Raw genomic sequence first — 15,221 nt, 5'->3', positions numbered from 1 at the left:
TGCTGAGTGTGCGCTGATGTGAATGTGTGCTGGGTTGCTGAGTGTGTGCTGATGCTGAGTGTGTACTGATGTGAGTGTGTGCTGATGTGAGTGTGTGCTGACGTGTGTGCTGATGTGAGTGTGTGCTGACGTGAGTGTGTGCTGGTGTTGAGTGTGTGCTGACGTGAGTGTGTGTTGATGTGTGTGTGTACTGATGTGAGTGTGTGCTGATGCTGAGTGTGTGCTAATGCTGAGTGTGTGCTGATGTGAGTGTGTGCTGGTGCTGAGTGTGTGCATATGTGAGCGTGTACTGGGTTGCTGAATGTGTGCTGATGCTGAGTGTGTGCTGGGTTGCTGAGTGTGTGCTGATGTGAGTGTGTGCTGATGTAAGTGTGTGCTGATGTGAGTGTGTGCTGATGTGAGTGTGTGCTTATGTGAGTGTGAGCTAGGTTGCTGAGTGTGTGCTGATGTGAGTGTGTGCTGATGTGAGTGTGTGCTGATGCTGAGTGTGTGCTGATGCTGAGTGTGTGCTAATGCTGAGTGTGTGCTGATGCTGAGTGTGTGCTGATGTGAGTGTGTGCCGATGCTGAGTGTGTGCTGGGTAGCTGAGTGTGTGCTGATGTGAGTGTGTGCTGGGTTGCTGAGTGTGTGCTGATGCTGAGTGTGCGCTGGGTTGCTGAGTGTGTGCTGACGCTGAGTGTGTGCTGGGTAGCTGAGTGTGTGCTGATGCTGAGTGTGTGCTGGGTTGTTGAGTGTGTGCTGATGTGAGTGTGTGCTGGGTAGCTGAGTGTGTGCTGATGCTGAGTGTGTGCTGGTGCTGAGTGTGTGCTGATGTGAGTGTGTGCTGGGTTGTTGAGTGTGTGCTGATGTGAGTGTGTGCTGGGTAGCTGAGTGTGTGCTGATGCTGAGTGTGTGCTGATGCTGAGTGTGTGCTGGGTTGTTGAGTGTGTGCTGATGTGAGTGTGTGCTGATGTGAGTGTGTGCTGATGCTGAGTGTGTGCTGATGCTGAGTGTGTGCTGATGTGAGTGTGTGCTGATGTGAGTGTGTGCTGATGTTGAGTGTGTGCTGGTGCTGAGTGTGTACTGATGCTGAGTGTGTGCTGATGTGAGTGTGTGCTGATGTGAGTGTGTGCTGGGTAGCTGAGTGTGTGCTGATGCTGAGTGTGTGCTGGGTAGCTGAGTGTGTGCTGGGTTGCTGAGTGTGTGCTGGGTAGCTGAGTGTGTGCTGATGCTGAGTGTGTGCTGGGTTGCTGAGTGTGTGCTGATGCTGAGTGTGTGCTGGTGCTGAGTGTGTGATGATGTGAGTGTGTGCTGATGTGAGTGTGCGCTGATGTGAGTGTGTGCTGATGCGAGTGTGTGCTGGTGCTGAGTGTGTGATGATGCTGAGTGTGTGCTGATGTGAGTGTGTGCTGATGCTGAGTGTGTGCTGATGTTGAGTGTGTGCTGATGCTGAATGTGTACTGATGTGAGTGTGTGCTGGTGCTGAGTGTGTGCTGATGCTGAGTGTGTGCTGGGTTGTTGAGTGTGTGCTGGGTTGCTGAGTGTGTCCTGATGCTGAATGTGTGCTGGTGCTGAGTGTGTGCTGATGTGAGTGTGTGCTGGGTAGCTGAGTGTGTGCTGATGCTGAGTGTGTGCTGGGTTGCTGAGTGTGTGCTGGGTAGCTGAGTGTGTGCTGATGTGAGTGTGTGCTGGTGTGAGTGTGTGCTGATGTGAGTGTGTGCTGATGATGAGTGTGTGCCGATGTGAGTGTGTGCTGATGTGAGTGTGTGCTGATGTGAGTGTGTGCTGATGCTGAGTGTGCGCTAATGCTGAGTGTGTGCTGATGTGAGTGTGTGCTGATGTGAGTATGTGCTGATGTGAGTGTGTGCTGATGTGAGTGTGTGCTGATGCGAGAGTGTGCAGATGTGAGTGTGTGCTGACGTGAGTGTGTGCTGATGTGAGAGTGTTCTGATGCTGAGTGTGTGCTGATGTGAGTGTGTGCTGATGTGTGTGTGTTCTGATGCTGAGTGTGTGCTGATGTGAGTGTGTGCTGATGTGAGTGTGTGCTGATGTGAGTGTGTGCTGATGCCGAGTGTGTGCTGGGTAGCTGAGTGTGTGCTGATGCTGAGTGTGTGCTGATGTGAGTGTGTTCTGATGTGAGTGTGTGCCGATGCTGAATGTGTGTTGATGCGAGTGAATGCTGGGTTGCTGAGTGTGTTCTGATGCTGAGTGTGTGCTGATGTGGGTGTGTGCTAATGTGAGTGTGTGCTGATGTGAGTGTGTGCTGATGCGAGAGTGTGCAGATGTGAGTGTGTGCTGATGTGAGTGTGTGCTGATGTGAGTGTGTGCTGATGTGAGTGTGTTCTGATGCTGAGTGTGTGCTGATGTGTGTGTGTGCTGATGTGAGTGTGTGCTGATGTGAGTTTGTGCTGATGCTGAGTGTGTGCTGATGTGAGTGTGTGCTGATGCTGTGTGTGTGCTGGGTTGCTGAGTGTGTGCTGATGTGAGTGTGTGCTGGGTTGCTGAGTGTGTGCTGATGCTGAGTGTGTGCTGGGTTGCTGAGTGTGTGCTGATGCTGAGTGTGTGCTGGGTTGCTGAGTGTGTGCTGATGTGAGTGTGTGCTGATGTGAGTGTGTGCTGATGCTGAGTGTGTGCTGATGCTGAGTGTGTGCTAATGCTGAGTGTGTGCTGATGCTGAGTGTGTGCTGATGTGAGTGTGTGCCGATGCTGAGTGTGTGCTGGGTAGCTGAGTGTGTGCTGATGTGAGTGTGTGCTGGGTTGCTGAGTGTGTGCTGATGCTGAGTGTGCGCTGGGTTGCTGAGTGTGTGCTGACGCTGAGTGTGTGCTGGGTAGCTGAGTGTGTGCTGATGCTGAGTGTGTGCTGGGTTGTTGAGTGTGTGCTGATGTGAGTGTGTGCTGGGTAGCTGAGTGTGTGCTGATGCTGAGTGTGTGCTGGTGCTGAGTGTGTGCTGATGTGAGTGTGTGCTGGGTTGTTGAGTGTGTGCTGATGTGAGTGTGTGCTGGGTAGCTGAGTGTGTGCTGATGCTGAGTGTGTGCTGATGCTGAGTGTGTGCTGGGTTGTTGAGTGTGTGCTGATGTGAGTGTGTGCTGATGTGAGTGTGTGCTGATGCTGAGTGTGTGCTGATGCTGAGTGTGTGCTGATGTGAGTGTGTGCTGATGTGAGTGTGTGCTGATGTTGAGTGTGTGCTGGTGCTGAGTGTGTACTGATGCTGAGTGTGTGCTGATGTGAGTGTGTGCTGATGTGAGTGTGTGCTGGGTAGCTGAGTGTGTGCTGATGCTGAGTGTGTGCTGGGTAGCTGAGTGTGTGCTGGGTTGCTGAGTGTGTGCTGGGTAGCTGAGTGTGTGCTGATGCTGAGTGTGTGCTGGGTTGCTGAGTGTGTGCTGATGCTGAGTGTGTGCTGGTGCTGAGTGTGTGATGATGTGAGTGTGTGCTGATGTGAGTGTGCGCTGATGTGAGTGTGTGCTGATGCGAGTGTGTGCTGGTGCTGAGTGTGTGATGATGCTGAGTGTGTGCTGATGTGAGTGTGTGCTGATGCTGAGTGTGTGCTGATGTTGAGTGTGTGCTGATGCTGAATGTGTACTGATGTGAGTGTGTGCTGGTGCTGAGTGTGTGCTGATGCTGAGTGTGTGCTGGGTTGTTGAGTGTGTGCTGGGTTGCTGAGTGTGTCCTGATGCTGAATGTGTGCTGGTGCTGAGTGTGTGCTGATGTGAGTGTGTGCTGGGTAGCTGAGTGTGTGCTGATGCTGAGTGTGTGCTGGGTTGCTGAGTGTGTGCTGGGTAGCTGAGTGTGTGCTGATGTGAGTGTGTGCTGGTGTGAGTGTGTGCTGATGTGAGTGTGTGCTGATGATGAGTGTGTGCCGATGTGAGTGTGTGCTGATGTGAGTGTGTGCTGATGTGAGTGTGTGCTGATGCTGAGTGTGCGCTAATGCTGAGTGTGTGCTGATGTGAGTGTGTGCTGATGTGAGTATGTGCTGATGTGAGTGTGTGCTGATGTGAGTGTGTGCTGATGCGAGAGTGTGCAGATGTGAGTGTGTGCTGACGTGAGTGTGTGCTGATGTGAGAGTGTTCTGATGCTGAGTGTGTGCTGATGTGAGTGTGTGCTGATGTGTGTGTGTTCTGATGCTGAGTGTGTGCTGATGTGAGTGTGTGCTGATGTGAGTGTGTGCTGATGTGAGTGTGTGCTGATGCCGAGTGTGTGCTGGGTAGCTGAGTGTGTGCTGATGCTGAGTGTGTGCTGATGTGAGTGTGTTCTGATGTGAGTGTGTGCCGATGCTGAATGTGTGTTGATGCGAGTGAATGCTGGGTTGCTGAGTGTGTTCTGATGCTGAGTGTGTGCTGATGTGGGTGTGTGCTAATGTGAGTGTGTGCTGATGTGAGTGTGTGCTGATGCGAGAGTGTGCAGATGTGAGTGTGTGCTGATGTGAGTGTGTGCTGATGTGAGTGTGTGCTGATGTGAGTGTGTTCTGATGCTGAGTGTGTGCTGATGTGTGTGTGTGCTGATGTGAGTGTGTGCTGATGTGAGTTTGTGCTGATGCTGAGTGTGTGCTGATGTGAGTGTGTGCTGATGCTGTGTGTGTGCTGGGTTGCTGAGTGTGTGCTGATGTGAGTGTGTGCTGGGTTGCTGAGTGTGTGCTGATGCTGAGTGTGTGCTGGGTTGCTGAGTGTGTGCTGATGCTGAGTGTGTGCTGGGTTGCTGAGTGTGTGCTGATGTGAGTGTGTGCTGGGTTGCTGAGTGTGTGCTGATGTGAGTGTGTGCTGGGTTGCTGAGTGTGTGCTGATGCTGAGTGTGTGCTGGGTTGCTGAGTGTGTGCTGATGCTGAGTGTGTGCTGGGTTGCTGAGTGTGTGCTGATGTGAGTGTGTGCTGATGCCGAGTGTGTGCTGGGTAGCTGAGTGTGTGCTGATGCTGAGTGTGTGCTGATGTGAGTGTGTTCTGATGTGAGTGTGTGCCGATGCTGAATGTGTGTTGCTGCGAGTGTGTGCTGGGTTGCTGAGTGTGTTCTGATGTGAGTGTGTGCTGATGTGTGTGTGTGCTGATGTGGGTGTGTGCTAATGTGAGTGTGTGCTGATGTGAGTGTGTGCTGATGCGAGAGTGTGCAGATGTGAGTGTGTGCTGATGTGAGTGTGTGCTGATGTGAGTGTGTGCTGATGTGAGTGTGTTCTGATGCTGAGTGTGTGCTGATGTGTGTGTGTGCTGATGTGAGTGTGTGCTGATGTGAGTTTGTGCTGATGCTGAGTGTGTGCTGATGTGAGTGTGTGCTGATGCTGTGTGTGTGCTGGGTTGCTGAGTGTGTGCTGATGTGAGTGTGTGCTGGGTTGCTGAGTGTGTGCTGATGCTGAGTGTGTGCTGGGTTGCTGAGTGTGTGCTGATGCTGAGTGTGTGCTGGGTTGCGAGTGTGTGCTGATGTGAGTGTGTGCTGGGTTGCTGAGTGTGTTCTGATGCTGAGTGTGCGCTGATGTGAGTGTGTGTTGATGAGAGTGTTTGCTGATGTGAGTGTGTGCTGATGTGAGTGTGTGCTGATGTGAGTGTGTGCCGATGCTGAATGTGTGCTGGTGCTGAGTGTGTGCTGATGTGAGTGTGTGCTGATGTGAGTGTGTTCTGATGCTGAGTGTGTGCTGATGTGAGTGTGTGCTGATGTGAGTGTGTGCTGATGTGAGTTTGTGCTGATGCTGAGTGTGTACTGATGTGAGTGTGTGCTGATGTGAGTGTGTGCAGATGTGAGTGTGTGCTGATGTGAGGGTGTTCTGATGCTGAGTGTGTGCTGATGTGAGTGTGTGCTGATGTGAGTGTGTGCTGATGTGAGTTTGTGCTGATGCTGAGTGTGTGCTGATGTGAGTGTGTGCTAATGTTGAGTGTGTGCGGGTGCTGAGTGTGTACTGATGCTGAGTGTGTGCTGGGTTGCTGAGTGTGTGCTGATGTGAGTGTGTGCTGGGTTGCTGAGTGTGTGCTGATGCTGAGTGTGTGCTGGGTTGCTGAGTGTGTGCTGATGCTGAATGTGTGCTGGGTTGCTGAGTGTGTGCTGGGTTGCTGAGTGTGTGCTGATGCTGAGTGTGTGCTGGGTTGCTGAGTGTGTGTGATGTGAGTGTGTGCTGGGTTGCTGAGTGTGTGCTGATGTGAGTGTGTGCTGGGTTGCTGAGTGTGTTCTGATGCTGAGTGTGTGCTGATGTGAGTGTGTGATGATGTGAGTGTTTGCTGATGTGAGTGTGTGCTGATGTGAGTGTGTGCAGATGTGAGTGTGTGCTGGTGCTGAGTGTGTGCTGATGTGAGTGTGTTCTGATGTGAGTGTGTTCTGATGCTGAGTGTGTGCTGATGTGAGTGTGTTCTGATGCTGAGTGTGTGCTGGTGCTGAGTGTGTGCTGATGTGAGTGTGTTCTGATGCTGAGTGTGTGCTGATGTGAGTGTGTGCTGATGTGAGTGTGTGCTGATGCTGAGTGTGTGCTGATGTGAGTGTGTGCTGATGTGAGTGTGTGCTGATGCTGAGTGTGTGCTGATGCGAGAGTGTGCAGATGTGAGTGTTTGCTGATGTGAGTGTGTGCTGATGTGAGTGTGTTCTGATGCTGAGTGTGTGCTGGTGTGAGTGTGTGCTGATGTGAGTGTGTTCTGATGCTGAGTGTGTGCTGATGTGAGTGTGTGCTGATGTGAGTGTGTGCTGATGTGAGTGTGTGCTGATGCTGAGTGTGTGCTGGGTAGCTGAGTGTGTGCTGATGCTGAGTGTGTGCTGATGTGAGTGCGTTCTGATGTGAGTGTGTGCCGATGCTGAATGTGTGCTGATGCGAGTGTGTGCTGGGTTGCTGAGTGTGTTCTGATGCTGAGTGTGTGCTGATGTGAGTGTGTGCTAATGTGAGTGTGTGCTGATGTGAGTGTGTGCTGATGCGAGAGTGTGCAGATGTGAGTGTGTGCTGATGTGAGTGTGTGCTGATGTGAGTGTGTGCTGATGTGAGTGTGTTCTGATGTGAGTTTGTGCTGATGCTGAGCGTGTGCTGATGTGAGTGTGTGCTGATGCTGAGTGTGTGCTGGTGCTGAGTGTGTGCTGATGCGAGTGTGTGCTGATGCTGAGTGTGTGCTGATGCTGAGTGTGTGCTGTGTTGCTGAGTGTGTTCTGATGCTGAGTGTGTGCTGCTGTGAGTGTGTGCTGATGTGAGTGTGTGCTGATGGTGAGTGTGTGCTGATGTGAGTGTGTGCTGATGTGAGTGTGTGCTGATGTGAGTGTGTGCTGATGCAGAGTGTGTGCTGATGTGAGTGTGTGCTGATGTGAGTGTGTGCTGATGCTGAGTGTGTGCTGATGTGAGTGTGTGCTAATGTGAGTGTGTGCTGATGTGAGTGTGTGCTGATGCGAGAGTGTGCAGATGTGAGTGTGTGCTGATGTGAGTGTGTGCTGATGTGAGTGTGTGCTGATGTGAGTGTGTTCTGATACTGAGTGTGTGCTGAAGTGAGTGTGTGCTGATGCTGAGTGTGTGCTGGTGCTGAATGTGTGCTGATGCGAGTGTGTGCTGATGCTGAGTGTGTGCTGATGCTGAGTGTGTGCTGGGTTGCTGAGTGTGTTCTGATGCTGAGTGTGTGCTGCTGTGAGTGTGTGCTGATGTGAGTGTGTGCTGATGCTGAGTGTGTGCTGATGTGAGTGTGTGCTGATGTGAGTGTGTGCGGATGTGAGCGTGTGCTGATGTGAGTGTGTGCTGATGCAGAGTGTGAGCTGATGTGAGTGTGTGCTGATGTGAGTGTGTGCTGATGCTGAGTGTGTGCTGATGTGAGTGTGTGCTGATGTGAGTGTTTGCTGATGTGAGTGTGTGCTGATGTGAGTGTGTGCAGATGTGAGTATGTGCCGATGCTGAATGTGTGCTGGTGCTGAGTGTGTGCTGATGTGAGTGTGTTCTGATGTGAGTGTGTTCTGATGCTGAGTGTGTGCTGATGTGAGTGTGTTCTGATGCTGAGTGTGTGCTGGTGCTGAGTGTGTGCTGATGTGAGTGTGTGCTGATGTGAGTGTGTGCTGATGTGTGTGTGTTCTGATGCTGAGTGTGTGCTGATGTGAGTGTGTGCTGATGTGAGTGTGTGCTGATGTGAGTGTGTGCTGATGCCGAGTGTGTGCTGGGTAGCTGAGTGTGTGCTGATGCTGAGTGTGTGCTGATGTGAGTGTGTTCTGATGTGAGTGTGTGCCGATGCTGAATGTGTGTTGATGCGAGTGTGTGCTGGGTTGCTGAGTATGTTCTGATGCTGAGTGTGTGCTGATGTGGGTGTGTGCTAATGTGAGTGTGTGCTGATGTGAGTGTGTGCTGATGCGAGAGTGTGCAGATGTGAGTGTGTGCTGATGTGAGTGTGTGCTGATGTGAGTGTGTTCTGATGCTGAGTGTGTGCTGATGTGTGTGTGTGCTGATGTGAGTGTGTGCTGATGTGAGTTTGTGCTGATGCTGAGTGTGTGCTGATGTGAGTGTGTGCTGATGCTGTGTGTGTGCTGGGTTGCTGAGTGTGTGCTGATGTGAGTGTGTGCTGGGTTGCTGAGTGTGTGCTGATGCTGAGTGTGTGCTGGGTTGCTGAGTGTGTGCTGATGTGAGTGTGTGCTGGGTTGCTGAGTGTGTGCTGATGTGAGTGTGTGCTGGGTTGCTGAGTGTGTGCTGATGCTGAGTGTGTGCTGGGTTGCTGAGTGTGTGCTGATGCTGAGTGTGTGCTGGGTTGCTGAGTGTGTGCTGATGTGAGTGTGTGCTGATGCCGAGTGTGTGCTGGGTAGCTGAGTGTGTGCTGATGCTGAGTGTGTGCTGATGTGAGTGTGTTCTGATGTGAGTGTGTGCCGATGCTGAATGTGTGTTGCTGCGAGTGTGTGCTGGGTTGCTGAGTGTGTTCTGATGTGAGTGTGTGCTGATGTGTGTGTGTGCTGATGTGGGTGTGTGCTAATGTGAGTGTGTGCTGATGTGAGTGTGTGCTGATGCGAGAGTGTGCAGATGTGAGTGTGTGCTGATGTGAGTGTGTGCTGATGTGAGTGTGTGCTGATGTGAGTGTGTTCTGATGCTGAGTGTGTGCTGATGTGTGTGTGTGCTGATGTGAGTGTGTGCTGATGTGAGTTTGTGCTGATGCTGAGTGTGTGCTGATGTGAGTGTGTGCTGATGCTGTGTGTGTGCTGGGTTGCTGAGTGTGTGCTGATGTGAGTGTGTGCTGGGTTGCTGAGTGTGTGCTGATGCTGAGTGTGTGCTGGGTTGCTGAGTGTGTGCTGATGCTGAGTGTGTGCTGGGTTGCGAGTGTGTGCTGATGTGAGTGTGTGCTGGGTTGCTGAGTGTGTTCTGATGCTGAGTGTGCGCTGATGTGAGTGTGTGTTGATGAGAGTGTTTGCTGATGTGAGTGTGTGCTGATGTGAGTGTGTGCTGATGTGAGTGTGTGCCGATGCTGAATGTGTGCTGGTGCTGAGTGTGTGCTGATGTGAGTGTGTGCTGATGTGAGTGTGTTCTGATGCTGAGTGTGTGCTGATGTGAGTGTGTGCTGATGTGAGTGTGTGCTGATGTGAGTTTGTGCTGATGCTGAGTGTGTACTGATGTGAGTGTGTGCTGATGTGAGTGTGTGCAGATGTGAGTGTGTGCTGATGTGAGGGTGTTCTGATGCTGAGTGTGTGCTGATGTGAGTGTGTGCTGATGTGAGTGTGTGCTGATGTGAGTTTGTGCTGATGCTGAGTGTGTGCTGATGTGAGTGTGTGCTAATGTTGAGTGTGTGCGGGTGCTGAGTGTGTACTGATGCTGAGTGTGTGCTGGGTTGCTGAGTGTGTGCTGATGTGAGTGTGTGCTGGGTTGCTGAGTGTGTGCTGATGCTGAGTGTGTGCTGGGTTGCTGAGTGTGTGCTGATGCTGAATGTGTGCTGGGTTGCTGAGTGTGTGCTGGGTTGCTGAGTGTGTGCTGATGCTGAGTGTGTGCTGGGTTGCTGAGTGTGTGTGATGTGAGTGTGTGCTGGGTTGCTGAGTGTGTGCTGATGTGAGTGTGTGCTGGGTTGCTGAGTGTGTTCTGATGCTGAGTGTGTGCTGATGTGAGTGTGTGATGATGTGAGTGTTTGCTGATGTGAGTGTGTGCTGATGTGAGTGTGTGCAGATGTGAGTGTGTGCTGGTGCTGAGTGTGTGCTGATGTGAGTGTGTTCTGATGTGAGTGTGTTCTGATGCTGAGTGTGTGCTGATGTGAGTGTGTTCTGATGCTGAGTGTGTGCTGGTGCTGAGTGTGTGCTGATGTGAGTGTGTTCTGATGCTGAGTGTGTGCTGATGTGAGTGTGTGCTGATGTGAGTGTGTGCTGATGCTGAGTGTGTGCTGATGTGAGTGTGTGCTGATGTGAGTGTGTGCTGATGCTGAGTGTGTGCTGATGCGAGAGTGTGCAGATGTGAGTGTTTGCTGATGTGAGTGTGTGCTGATGTGAGTGTGTTCTGATGCTGAGTGTGTGCTGGTGTGAGTGTGTGCTGATGTGAGTGTGTTCTGATGCTGAGTGTGTGCTGATGTGAGTGTGTGCTGATGTGAGTGTGTGCTGATGTGAGTGTGTGCTGATGCTGAGTGTGTGCTGGGTAGCTGAGTGTGTGCTGATGCTGAGTGTGTGCTGATGTGAGTGCGTTCTGATGTGAGTGTGTGCCGATGCTGAATGTGTGCTGATGCGAGTGTGTGCTGGGTTGCTGAGTGTGTTCTGATGCTGAGTGTGTGCTGATGTGAGTGTGTGCTAATGTGAGTGTGTGCTGATGTGAGTGTGTGCTGATGCGAGAGTGTGCAGATGTGAGTGTGTGCTGATGTGAGTGTGTGCTGATGTGAGTGTGTGCTGATGTGAGTGTGTTCTGATGTGAGTTTGTGCTGATGCTGAGCGTGTGCTGATGTGAGTGTGTGCTGATGCTGAGTGTGTGCTGGTGCTGAGTGTGTGCTGATGCGAGTGTGTGCTGATGCTGAGTGTGTGCTGATGCTGAGTGTGTGCTGTGTTGCTGAGTGTGTTCTGATGCTGAGTGTGTGCTGCTGTGAGTGTGTGCTGATGTGAGTGTGTGCTGATGGTGAGTGTGTGCTGATGTGAGTGTGTGCTGATGTGAGTGTGTGCTGATGTGAGTGTGTGCTGATGCAGAGTGTGTGCTGATGTGAGTGTGTGCTGATGTGAGTGTGTGCTGATGCTGAGTGTGTGCTGATGTGAGTGTGTGCTAATGTGAGTGTGTGCTGATGTGAGTGTGTGCTGATGCGAGAGTGTGCAGATGTGAGTGTGTGCTGATGTGAGTGTGTGCTGATGTGAGTGTGTGCTGATGTGAGTGTGTTCTGATACTGAGTGTGTGCTGAAGTGAGTGTGTGCTGATGCTGAGTGTGTGCTGGTGCTGAATGTGTGCTGATGCGAGTGTGTGCTGATGCTGAGTGTGTGCTGATGCTGAGTGTGTGCTGGGTTGCTGAGTGTGTTCTGATGCTGAGTGTGTGCTGCTGTGAGTGTGTGCTGATGTGAGTGTGTGCTGATGCTGAGTGTGTGCTGATGTGAGTGTGTGCTGATGTGAGTGTGTGCGGATGTGAGCGTGTGCTGATGTGAGTGTGTGCTGATGCAGAGTGTGAGCTGATGTGAGTGTGTGCTGATGTGAGTGTGTGCTGATGCTGAGTGTGTGCTGATGTGAGTGTGTGCTGATGTGAGTGTTTGCTGATGTGAGTGTGTGCTGATGTGAGTGTGTGCAGATGTGAGTATGTGCCGATGCTGAATGTGTGCTGGTGCTGAGTGTGTGCTGATGTGAGTGTGTTCTGATGTGAGTGTGTTCTGATGCTGAGTGTGTGCTGATGTGAGTGTGTTCTGATGCTGAGTGTGTGCTGGTGCTGAGTGTGTGCTGATGTGAGTGTGTGCTGATGTGAGTGTGTGCTGATGTGTGTGTGTTCTGATGCTGAGTGTGTGCTGATGTGAGTGTGTGCTGATGTGAGTGTGTGCTGATGTGAGTGTGTGCTGATGCCGAGTGTGTGCTGGGTAGCTGAGTGTGTGCTGATGCTGAGTGTGTGCTGATGTGAGTGTGTTCTGATGTGAGTGTGTGCCGATGCTGAATGTGTGTTGATGCGAGTGTGTGCTGGGTTGCTGAGTATGTTCTGATGCTGAGTGTGTGCTGATGTGGGTGTGTGCTAATGTGAGTGTGTGCTGATGTGAGTGTGTGCTGATGCGAGAGTGTGCAGATGTGAGTGTGTGCTGATGTGAGTGTGTGCTGATGTGAGTGTGTTCTGATGCTGAGTGTGTGCTGATGTGTGTGTGTGCTGATGTGAGTGTGTGCTGATGTGAGTTTGTGCTGATGCTGAGTGTGTGCTGATGTGAGTGTGTGCTGATGCTGTGTGTGTGCTGGGTTGCTGAGTGTGTGCTGATGTGAGTGTGTGCTGGGTTGCTGAGTGTGTGCTGATGCTGAGTGTGTGCTGGGTTGCTGAGTGTGTGCTGATGCTGAGTGTGTGCTGGGTTGCTGAGTGTGTGCTGATGTGAGTGTGTGCTGGGTTGCTGAGTGTGTTCTGATGCTGAGTGTGCGCTGATGTGAGTGTGTTGATGGGAGTGTTTGCTGATGTGAGTGTGTGCTGATGTGAGTGTGTGCTGATGTGAGTGTGTGCCGATGCTGAATGTGTGCTGGTGCTGAGTGTGTGCTGATGTGAGTGTGTGCTGATGTGAGTGTGTTCTGATGCTGAGTGTGTGCTGATGTGAGTGTGTGCTGATGTGAGTGTGCGCTGATGTGAGTTTGTGCTGATGCTGAGTGTGTACTGATGTGAGTGTGTGCTGATGTGAGTGTGTGCTGATGTGAGTGTGTGCTGATGTGAGGGTGTTCTGATGCTGAGTGTGTGCTGATGTGAGTGTGTGCTGATGTGAGTGTGTGCTGATGCTGAGTGTGTGCTGATGTGAGTGTGTGCTGGTGCTGAGTGTGTACTGATGCTGAGTGTGTGCTGGGTTGCTGAGTGTGTGCTGATGTGAGTGTGTGCTGGGTTGCTGAGTGTGTGCTGATGCTGAGTGTGTGCTGGGTTGCTGAGTGTGTGCTGATGCTGAATGTGTGCTGGGTTGCTGAGTGTGTGCTGGGTTGCTGAGTGTGTGCTGATGCTGAGTGTGTGCTGGGTTGCTGAGTGTGTGCTGATGTGAGTGTGTGCTGGGTTGCTGAGTGTGTGCTGATGTGAGTGTGTGCTGGGTTGCTGAGTGTGTTCTGATGCTGAGTGTGTGCTGATGTGAGTGTGTGATGATGTGAGTGTTTGCTGATGTGAGTGTGTGCTGATGTGAGTGTGTGCAGATGTGAGTGTGTGCTGGTGCTGAGTGTGTGCTGATGTGAGTGTGTTCTGATGTGAGTGTGTTCTGATGCTGAGTGTGTGCTGATGTGAGTGTGTTCTGATGCTGAGTGTGTGCTGGTGCTGAGTGTGTGCTGATGTGAGTGTGTTCTGATGCTGAGTGTGTGCTGATGTGAGTGTGTGCTGATGTGAGTGTGTGCTGATGTGAGTGTGTGCTGATTCTGAGTGTGTGCTGATGTGAGTGTGTTCTGATGTGAGTGTGTGCTGATGCTGAGTGTGTGCTGATGCGAGAGTGTGCAGATGTGAGTGTTTGCTGATGTGAGTGTGTGCTGATGTGAGTGTGTTCTGATGCTGAGTGTGTGCTGGTGTGAGTGTGTGCTGATGTGAGTGTGTTCTGATGCTGAGTGTGTGCTGATGTGAGTGTGTGCTAATGTGAGTGTGTGCTGATGTGAGTGTGTGCTGATGCTGAGTGTGTGCTGGGTAGCTGAGTGTGTGCTGATGCTGAGTGTGTGCTGATGTGAGTGCGTTCTGATGTGAGTGTGTGCCGATGCTGAATGTGTGCTGATGCGAGTGTGTGCTGGGTTGCTGAGTGTGTTCTGATGCTGAGTGTGTGCTGATGTGAGTGTGTGCTAACGTGAGTGTGTGCTGATGTGAGTGTGTGCCGATGCGAGAGTGTGCAGATGTGAGTGTGTGCTGATGTGAGTGTGTGCTGATGTGAGTGTGTGCTGATGTGAGTGTGTTCTGATGTGAGTTTGTGCTGATGCTGAGCGTGTGCTGATGTGAGTGTGTGCTGATGCTGAGTGTGTGCTGGCGCTGAGTGTGTGCTGATGCGAGTGTGTGCTGATGCTGAGTGTGTGCTGATGCTGAGTGTGTGCTGGGTTGCTGAGTGTGTTCTGATGCTGAGTGTGTGCTGCTGTGAGTGTGTGCTGATGTGAGTGTGTGCTGATGCTGAGTGTGTGCTGGGTAGCTGAGTGTGTGCTGATGCTGAGTGTGTGCTGATGTGAGTGCGTTTTGATGTGAGTGTGTGCTGATGCGAGTGTGTGCTGGGTTGCTGAGTGTGTTCTGATGCTGAGTGTGTGCTGATGTGAGTGTGTTCGGATGCTGAGTGTGTGCTGATGTGAGTGTGTGCTGATGCTGAGTGTGTGCTGATGTGAGTGTGTGCTGATGCTGAGTGTGCGCTGATGTGAGTGTGCGCTGATGTGAGTGTGCGCTGATGTGAGTGTGCGCTGATGTGAGTGTGTGCTGATGTTAGTGTGTGCTGATGCTGAGTGTGTGCTGATGTGAGTGTGTGTTGATGTGAGTGTGTGCTGATGTGAGTGTGTGCTGATGTGAGTGTGTGCTGATGCTGAGTGTGTGCTGATGTGAGTGTGTGCTGATGTGAGTGTGCGCTGATGCCGAGTGTGTGCTGATGTGAGTGTGCGCTGATGTGAGTGTGTGCTGATGTGAGTGTGCGCTGATGTGAGTGTGCGCTGATGTGAGTGTGTGCTGATGTGTGTGTGTGCTGGTGTGAGTGTGCGCTGATGTGAGTGTGCGCTGATGTGAGTGTGCGCTGATGTGAGTGTGTGCTGATGTGTGTGCTGATGTGAGTGTGCGCTGATGTGAGTGTGTGCTGATGTGTGTGTGTTCCGATGCTGAGTGTGTGCTGATGTGAGTGTGTGCTGATGTGAGTGTGTGCTGATGTGAGTGTGTGCTGATGCTGAGTGTGTGCTGGGTAGCTGAGTGTGTGCTGATGCTGAGTGTGTGCTGATGTGAGTGCGTTCTGATGTGAGTGTGTGCTGATGCGAGTGTGTGCTGGGTTGCTGAGTGTGTTCTGATGCTGAATGTGTGCTGATGTGAGTGTGTGCTAATGTGAGTGTGTGCTGATGTGAGTGTGTGCCGATGCGAGAGTGTGCAGATGTGAGTGTGTGCTGATGTGAGTGTGTGCTGATGTGAGTGTGTGCTGATGTGAGTGTGTTCTGATGTGAGTTTGTGCTGATGCTGAGCGTGTGCTGATGTGAGTGTGTGCTGATGCTGAGTGTGTGCTGGTGCTGAGTGTGTGCTGATGCGAGTGTG

The 15,221-nt window shown here is 51.8% G+C and overlaps 1 protein-coding gene across 2 annotated transcripts in view; it reads left to right on the top strand.

Moving 5' to 3' along the window:
• LOC140429915 (MOB kinase activator 3B) overlaps positions 1-15,221 on the top strand; it is a 220,385-nt gene that overhangs the window by 11,977 nt on the left and 193,187 nt on the right. The gene's annotated exons all lie outside the window — the stretch shown is intronic.

Source organism: Scyliorhinus torazame, chromosome 9 (genome assembly GCF_047496885.1).
Source record: "Scyliorhinus torazame isolate Kashiwa2021f chromosome 9, sScyTor2.1, whole genome shotgun sequence".
In the NCBI taxonomy this organism is placed as follows: Eukaryota; Metazoa; Chordata; class Chondrichthyes; order Carcharhiniformes; family Scyliorhinidae; genus Scyliorhinus; species Scyliorhinus torazame.
The sequence above is the reverse complement of the archived record's forward strand: the minus strand, read 5'-3'. Positions and strand labels throughout refer to the sequence as shown.